This window comes from Rhincodon typus, chromosome 17 (assembly GCF_021869965.1).
Source record: "Rhincodon typus isolate 14 chromosome 17, sRhiTyp1.1, whole genome shotgun sequence".
Taxonomy (NCBI): domain Eukaryota; kingdom Metazoa; phylum Chordata; class Chondrichthyes; order Orectolobiformes; family Rhincodontidae; genus Rhincodon; species Rhincodon typus.
The window spans coordinates 42,207,522-42,215,839 of NC_063348.1; positions in this window are offsets into that span (position 1 = coordinate 42,207,522).

Here is an 8,318-nt window from a genome sequence, read left to right on the forward strand (position 1 = left end):
GCTTTCCTGCTCCTCTGATGCTGCTTGGCCTGCTGTGTTCATCCAGCTCTACACCTTGTTATCTCAGATTCTCCAGCATCTGCAGTTCCTACTATCTCTATACCACTTTCAGATGCTTTAACATGTAAAAACTAGTGATGTAACTCGATCCGCCCAACTATTTTTTTGAATAACTGATTACTCTTCTCCCAAGGCTTAAAGCAAAACAACACAAGTCATGGAACTGGATTCTTTTTATATATAACCAGGAAATTGCCCTAAAGCTATTTAACAACATGAGCCAGTTTCTATGCAAACATAAGATGAAGCTGGTTATCAAAACATAACATCTAAATACGGTCACCTTATAAAGGGGGAAGGTCACCAAGGCTCATTCGACAGCCTATTCCAAATCCATTACTTCTACCAAGTAGAGCAGATATATGGGAACACCATTACCATCAAGTTCCCCTCCAAGCCACACCCCATCCTGATTTTGAACCATGTCACCATTCCTTCACTATCACAGGTCAAAATCCTGAAACTCCTTCCTAAATTGCACTATGGTTTTTGTTACATCACAAGGACAGACAGCTTGCCAACATCTTCTCAATAGCGTCAAGCCCAGAGGGCAGGAAGAGAGACATCCTAAATTATCTCTTGTAAAAACTATAGCATCTTGTTTAAATCATTTTTTCTCAAAATGGACTCTTTCTGCTATTGAACATGGAATGAGAAGGTTGACTGCTTCCGGAAGTTTCCAGCAATTACAAAGATAAAAGTTCACTGCTCACCTCCTGCGTTGTGAATATTCCAGTCAAGCCAACACAAAGGACTCCTAAACAAGACGCCTATCTCAGCCAGTTCTAAACAAAGGAGATTGTCAAAGCCTATTACAAAAACAAATTGAATGAATGAATGATTTATTATCATGTGTACTTTACAATTAAATACAATAAAATACAGTGAAAGCTTTCATTTGTCACCATAATCTGGCACCATTTTGGCAGTTTAAGAATAAGAGAAAATGAAAAGATATAGCTTACAGAGAAGTCCATCTACATACAAGTTCTGAGACAGCTCAGAACTACCACCACCTCGCCAGACCCAACTAACATTGAAGTCACTGATCCTTAGGTGTCACATTTTGCCGCTGGGCCGATTCACCTTCGCTACCACCCATGCCGGGCACGCCAACGTTGGAGACTATCGCCGCAGTCAATGTTGCCATGTTGCCCTCCCACTACCGCTCCCAGCCAACAACGAAGTCATCTATCCTCAGGCTTCATATTTTGCTGCTGGACCTACCTCGCTGACATTGCCTCAGGGCTTGCTCTCCTCTGTGTTGGGCTTTTAAATTGCTGGAAAATCTCAGCCTATTATGGCTTGTCCCCACTTTGCTTCCTCTCTGACTTCCTGCCTTGGTTTCCATCCCCCTGCCATATTAGTTTAAACCCTCCCAATCAGCATGAGCAATCACTCCCCCTGGGACATTGGTTCCAGTCCTGCCCAGATACAGGCCGTCCAGTTTGTACTGGTCCCACCTCCCCCAGAACTGGTCCCAATGTCCTAAGAATTAGAATCCTTCCCTCTTGCACCATCCTTCAAGCTATGTACTCATCTTAGCTATTCTGCCATTGCTACTCTGGCTAGCATGTGGCACTGGCAGCAATCCCAAGATTACTATCTTTGATGTCCTACTTTTTAGTTTAACTCCTAATTCCCGGAATTCAATTTGTAAGACCTCATCCCTTTTTATTTACTTATATCATTGGTGCCTATATGCACCACCACAGCTGGCTGTTCACCCTTCCCCTCCAGAATGTCCTGCAGCCGTTCTGAGACATCCTTAACCCTTGCACCAGGGAGGCAACATACCACTCTGGACTCTCATTTGCAGCTGCAGAAACGCATATCTATACCCTTTACAATTAAATCCCCTATCACCATAGATTTGCCACTTTTTCCTGCTCTCCTGTGCAGTAGAGTCAGCCGTGGTGCCACAAACCCAGCTGCTGCTACCTTCCCCTGGTGAGCCATCTCCCCCAACAATATCCAAAATGGTATACCTGTTTTGGAGGGAAATGACGGCAGGAAACCTCTGCACTACCTTCCTACTCTTCCTCTGTCTGTTGGTCATCCATTCCCTGTCTTCCTCAGCAAATTTTATCTGTGGTATGACCACCTTACTGAACATGCTATTCATAATTCCTTCATGGATGGTCCAAAGTAAATCCAGCTGCAGCTCCAGAGCTGTCAAGTGGTCAGACAGGAGCTGCAGCTGGACACACTTCCTGCACGTGAAGGAGTCAGAGACATTGGAACGGTCCCCGAATTCCCACGTCACACAGGAGGAACATGACACAGGTCTGGGATCTCTTGCCAAGACCTAACCCTTAAGTTAACCCTTAAGTAGCAAAGCAAAGAGAAAATAAGAGAGAAGAAAAACTACTCACAAGTCACCAGCCACTCAATGCTTGTGACTTCACATTTAAACTTCCTTCTACTTTGCCTTTACCCTTGTGTCTTCGGCAGCTGCAGTAGTTGGCTCCTCCTCCGACTGCCTTACCCCGCTTCTGATCATCCTCCTTACCGAAGCCGGGTATTCACTTACACCTGCACTTAAACGTCCAGCAGCACTTCCACCACAAAGCAGCCGTTCTTAAAATGGCTGCTCTGCTATAGTTTGCCTTCCTTTTATTTGCTCCTGGGCAGTGACTGAGACAACTCTTCCAAGATTCCTTCTCAGCAGCAGCATCTGTTGGATGCCCTTGAACTATTTGCTTGCACCAGCACTTCTGCGCTTGCCTCCTTGGTTGCAGTGACTGAGACAACTCCTCCCAGAATCCTTCTCAGCACTGAAACAGGTGGGACTTGAACACAGATCTTCTGGCTCAGAGGTAGGGTCACTACACAATGCCCCTTCATTGTAGGTGTTTTTAATCAACCTGATTCAGGCATGTTATGATACTCCTCCGAAGGGAGACTTGACCCTGCAGCCTTCTGGTCCAGAGGTAGGGACACTACTACTGCACCACAGGAGCCAGCTCTTATTAATTTAAATAGATATAATGACACTGAAGCATTTTACTTCTGAAACCAGCTTGATATCATTTTGCTAGAAACTGGCTCATGTTCTTAAACAGCTTTAGTGCAATTTCTTTTGGTTTTGTAAAAAGAAACCTGTTCTCGATGCCTTGAGTTCTTTTGCTTTTAGCCCTGGGAGGAGAATAACTAGTTATTCAAAATAATTGTTAGGTGGATTTAGTTACACTATATAAAAAAATGCTCTATTATTATTATTTGGGAAAACCCAACATCAGGGCCTTGCCTCAATTCAAAACTAGAAGCCCACTCTACCATCTGTTCTTACAGACACTTCGAGGGTTGAAAATACAGGAACCTCTGTTATTTAAGTGTTCCTGCCCCTTCATATTTGAAGACTGTGGACTGAAAGGAAAAGAAAACAGAAGTCTGACAAAAGGATGGTTCCCAGCCTAACTTCCTGTGCATTTCTTCTGGAGATATGACAGCACGGAACAGCTGCTGGTTGTGTTGCAAATGTGTGCTTGGTTAAATGTCAAGGATGATTAGCCATCCTGCCACAGAGCAAGATTTGTGCTTGCAAGGTTGTGACATTTAGGCTTCAGTCAGAATGTCACAATCAAGCTAATCTCCTGTTTTATCGTCCAGTTGTGCTGCACTTCCGGTATCATACAACTCCATGAATCTCCTATTGGCTGCACAAAATATGCCATATAATATTTCAACAGTCATTTTAAAAAGCTCAGCTCCTAGGAATAGTCTTAGTTATCTATTGTGCTCATTAGCATTGAATCAATTACATCGCAGATTTTAAATGAACTTTAATTTGTGCCTGTGAATTGTATAAATACCACCTCTGAGTGGCACAAAGAGCACACATGCTCAGAAAAGTCAAATGAATATTGTACAATAGAAACTAGAAACCATTCGGTCCTTCAAGCTTGCTCCACCATTCAGTCTGATCACGGCTGAGCATCTATCTCAATGCCCTGTTCTCGCTTTCTCCCCATCGCCCTCGAGGCTTTTAATACCTAAAAAAATTATCAATCTCTTTCTTGAATATATTCAGTGATTTGGCCTTCACAGTCTTCTGTGGTAGAGAATCCTTCGAGTGAAGAAAGTTTTCCTCGTCTCTGTCCTAAATGGCCTACCTAATATCCTGAGACAAAGACTTCTGGTCCTAGACTCACCAAACAAACAAAACATCTTCGCTTCATCTAGTCTGACCAGCTTTTCATTGAGCTATTTCCAACACTTAAAAAGTCTGAAAGTGATTTTGTGGAAAGAATACTGGAACATTTTATTTGCACCTTCATAAGTACAAAAATAATGCAATCTTCTATTATGAGTTCCATTCCTGGTCACTGCAATTTCTCAATTTTTAAACCTGACAGATTAGAAACCAAACCCTCGTCCTCACGTACCACCCCACCAACCTCCGGATCCAATGCATCATCCTCTGACACTTCCGCCATCTGCAATCCGACCCCACCACCAAAGACATCTTTCCCTCCCCACCCTTATCTGCTTTCCGGAGGGACCACTCTCTCCGTGACTCCCTTGTCCGCTCCACACTCCCCTCCAGCCCCACCACACCCGGCACTTTTCCCTGCAACCGCAGGAAGTGCTACACCTGTCCCTACACCTCCCCCCTCACCCCCATCCCAGGCCCCAAGAAGACTTTCCACATCAAGCAGATGTTCACCTGCACATCTGCTAATGTGGTATACTGCATCCGCTGTTCCCGTTGTGGCCTCCTCTACATCGGGGAAACCAAGTGGAGGCATGGGGACCGCTTTGCAGAACACCTACGCTCAGTTTGCACTAAACAACTGCACCTCCCAGTCGCGAACCATTTCAACTCCCCCTCCCATTCCTCAGACGACATGTCCATCCTGGGCCTCCTGCAGTGCCACAACGATGCTACCCGAAGGTTGCAGGAACAGCAACTCATATTCCGCTTGGGAACCTTGCAGCCCAATGGTATCAATGTGGACTTCACAAGCTTCAAAATCTCCCCTCCCCCTACCGCATCCCAAAACCAGCCCAGCTTGTCCCCGCCTCCCTAACCTGTCCTTCCTCCCACCTATCCCCTCCTTCCACCTCAAGCCCCACCCCCATCTCCTACCTACTAACCTCATCCCGCCCCCTTGACCTATCCATCCTCCCTGGACTGACCTATCTCCTCCCTACCTACACTCATCTTTACTGGCTCCATTCCAGCCTCTTTGACCTGTCTGTCTCCTCTCCACCTATCTTCTCCTCTATCCATCTTCTATCCGCCTCCCCGTCTCTCCCTATTTATTTCAGAACCCCCTTCCCCTCCCCCATTTCTGAAGAAGGGTCTAGGCCCGAAACGTCAGCTTTCCTGCTCCTCTGATGCTGCTTGGCCTGCTGTGTTCATCCAGCTCTACACCTTATCTCAGATTAGAAACCCTGATCTTGGTAGTTGAGGCAAGGTTTCACACCGAAAATGCATGTGGGTGTGATTCAAGTAAAAAAATACATCAACTGCCCACTTAGCTTCTTTTTAAATTGTAACTCAGGTTTGTTCCTTATTGCTGATATTCATGGTTTGCTCAAACTGTGGTATGAAGATAATTCACAGCCTATACAAATAGCAAGAGACACTGGCTGCCATTTGCCCATGCAGTCATCTTTGCCTGGCATCTTGGCATTCATAGCACACTGTCCATTAATTTTTGCCTTAAGACATCCACAAACCTTACTTCCTGTTATTACCAGTTTTGGTTATTTTATTCTGTCAATATTTCCCATTCAATTTTGTTACTTGATTGACAAGTACAGGGTTTAGTCACTTGGTAGCTCTGACGAGGTCATTGAAGTCTTTGTCCTGTCCCCGTTGCCAAAATATACTATGAAACATTATATTCCTCACCTGACTGGGATCAAAGTCATGATCAATTCACTAATTGTTTAGACAAGTGAAATTTGTTTTGTTTTCATTTGGCATGGGAACTCTTGTGTGGAGGTTAATAATTTCTCAGATTTAATCAGCTCAAGGCAGTATTGATAGAAGCACGGAATAAATCATTCAATAGATTTTCATGTGGCCTAGAATAGCTCAGACGTGAGATATAAATAATTTGCGTTTTGCTCCCCATTATCTGAACATGAATATTCATCCTTAAATGTAATACTAACTGCGGAAGAATTTTTGATTGGAACATCTTAAGATGTTGGTCTTTTCTCTCTCCCTATTTTGTTACATGTATTTGAACTCAATCAGACTTTATGAATCTTGTTTGACTCGTTGTAAGGATCTTAAGGCAAAGGAATTTAAGCTGATTCAAATTTTGATCCACAATGTGCCAACCCACACCATATTGTCTCCTAGAAGTAAAAGTTCTGGACCAGCACAAGAAGAACAAAAATGCAAAAGTTTGCTAACAGTGTTTTCCTTAATCAGGATCCTGAAGCTAAGCAGCACTGCACCCAGTTGTCAATGCTTAAAAGGGATACAAACAGTAAAACACATATTTAAACATGGTTTAGTTCCTTAATGATGATATTTTAAACAAAATAATTTTAGGTGAGTTTGACTCAGTCCGCTTCAGAATGATCCAACTGAGTTATTTTATGTTCTTTTTAAACAATCTAGAAACAAGTGAACTACTGTTTTGCAGCTGGCATCTTACACAGGGTAGACTAAATTAGCCCTATTAGAGAAATGTACTGAATGCATAAAATCCTCTGGCAGATTGATTTTTAATTCAATTAAAATCTAAATAGTTCTTCATTATTCCATTGCTCTGTTGCAGTGATACTGATCTCTTAAAATATTTGGCAAAATAAATTAATCATTTCCTGTATATGATACAGTTGAGTAGACACTCAGATACTACTTCCTCTGATAGGGGAAGTCAAGAATGAGGAAACATGAATAGCCACTGTTCATTACTGATGCAACATAAGCTTCATGCAACACTGTTATCTGAGGGAAGGAAGTGTGAGTTGGAAGCCCTAATGAAACCATTACTGTTTCTAGGTCAATGTCCTCTCTAATTAAGGCTGGCGTTCCAAAGTGGTACTGAGGGAGTGCTACACTATCAGGAAGCAGATTAAATGTCCGCTCTGCCTGATCAGGACACAAAATGTTTTCAGTACCTACCCAGTTTCCTGGCATTTATCTCTCAATCATGTTCACTACCACATATTAATCAGTTGTTTATTTTATGTCATTTGAGGAATCAAAATTATGCAAACTGGCCAACAAGTACCATGACTGTACTTCAAAAAGTAAATTTGTTGGCTGTTAAGTGCTTTGGAACATCCTTCAGTTGTGAAATGTACATTATAAATGTGAATTCTCCTGTTTCAATCCGAGACTACTAATGGTGCCTAAGACAGTTTTAACTTCAGAAAGGGAGAGAGTAATGAATGTATCCATAAACAGATAATGAACTTTATTCCACTGCATTGGTGAATAGGGCGATACTATTAATACATTTCCACAAATCATAGTGTCCTTTAAACCCATGTTGCCAAAACAACGGTTTTCCAACATCACCACAAAAATTCCACTTATTCAGAACATTCCACGTTTAAGAACAGCAAAATTAACAATCTAAAAGATATGATTGTCAGCAAGAAACTAAATAGAGAATTCAGAAGAAACCTCTTTAACTGAAGAGCTGGTGCAAATGTGGATTGTAGTATCAGTTGAGTACAGCGAATTTAAAGGAGGTCAGACAAACATATGAGGGATAGGGAATAGCAGGTTATGCTGATTATTAGATAAGGAAGGATAGGAAGAGTCTGAAATGGAGCATAAAAGCTGGCATTGGCTCATTGAGCAGAATGGTCTGTTTCTGTGCTTTATGTTCTGTGTAGCATCTCAAGATTGTTTCCTGGTTCAAAGAATAAAACAACTTTGGAATCAAACGTGTAGGTTTTGAGTGATGGCAAAACCAGCGCTCGCAAGTCAACAATCCCATTTTACATTTCTTTCAACTGATATTTCTATTCAAGTCACAGATAGACTTTTACTTTGTGCAAGTATATTTCCATTTAGTTCAAATTCCAGTTTAAGGTGCAGTACTCAACTTTGATAACCCATATTGCAAACAGTAAACAGGGCTATTAAATAATTAGTTACAATAAAGGAGTGTGCTACAATCATTTGATTTAATTTAAGTAAAGGCATTTCCTTTCTGGTTTTGTGGAGTTTATTGTATGATCAACACACCTGCAAGACGATTTAGTCAATCTATTTCTTTAATGCATCCTAGTGTGCATTAACATTCTCTCTTCATACCTGCATACCAGGGCAT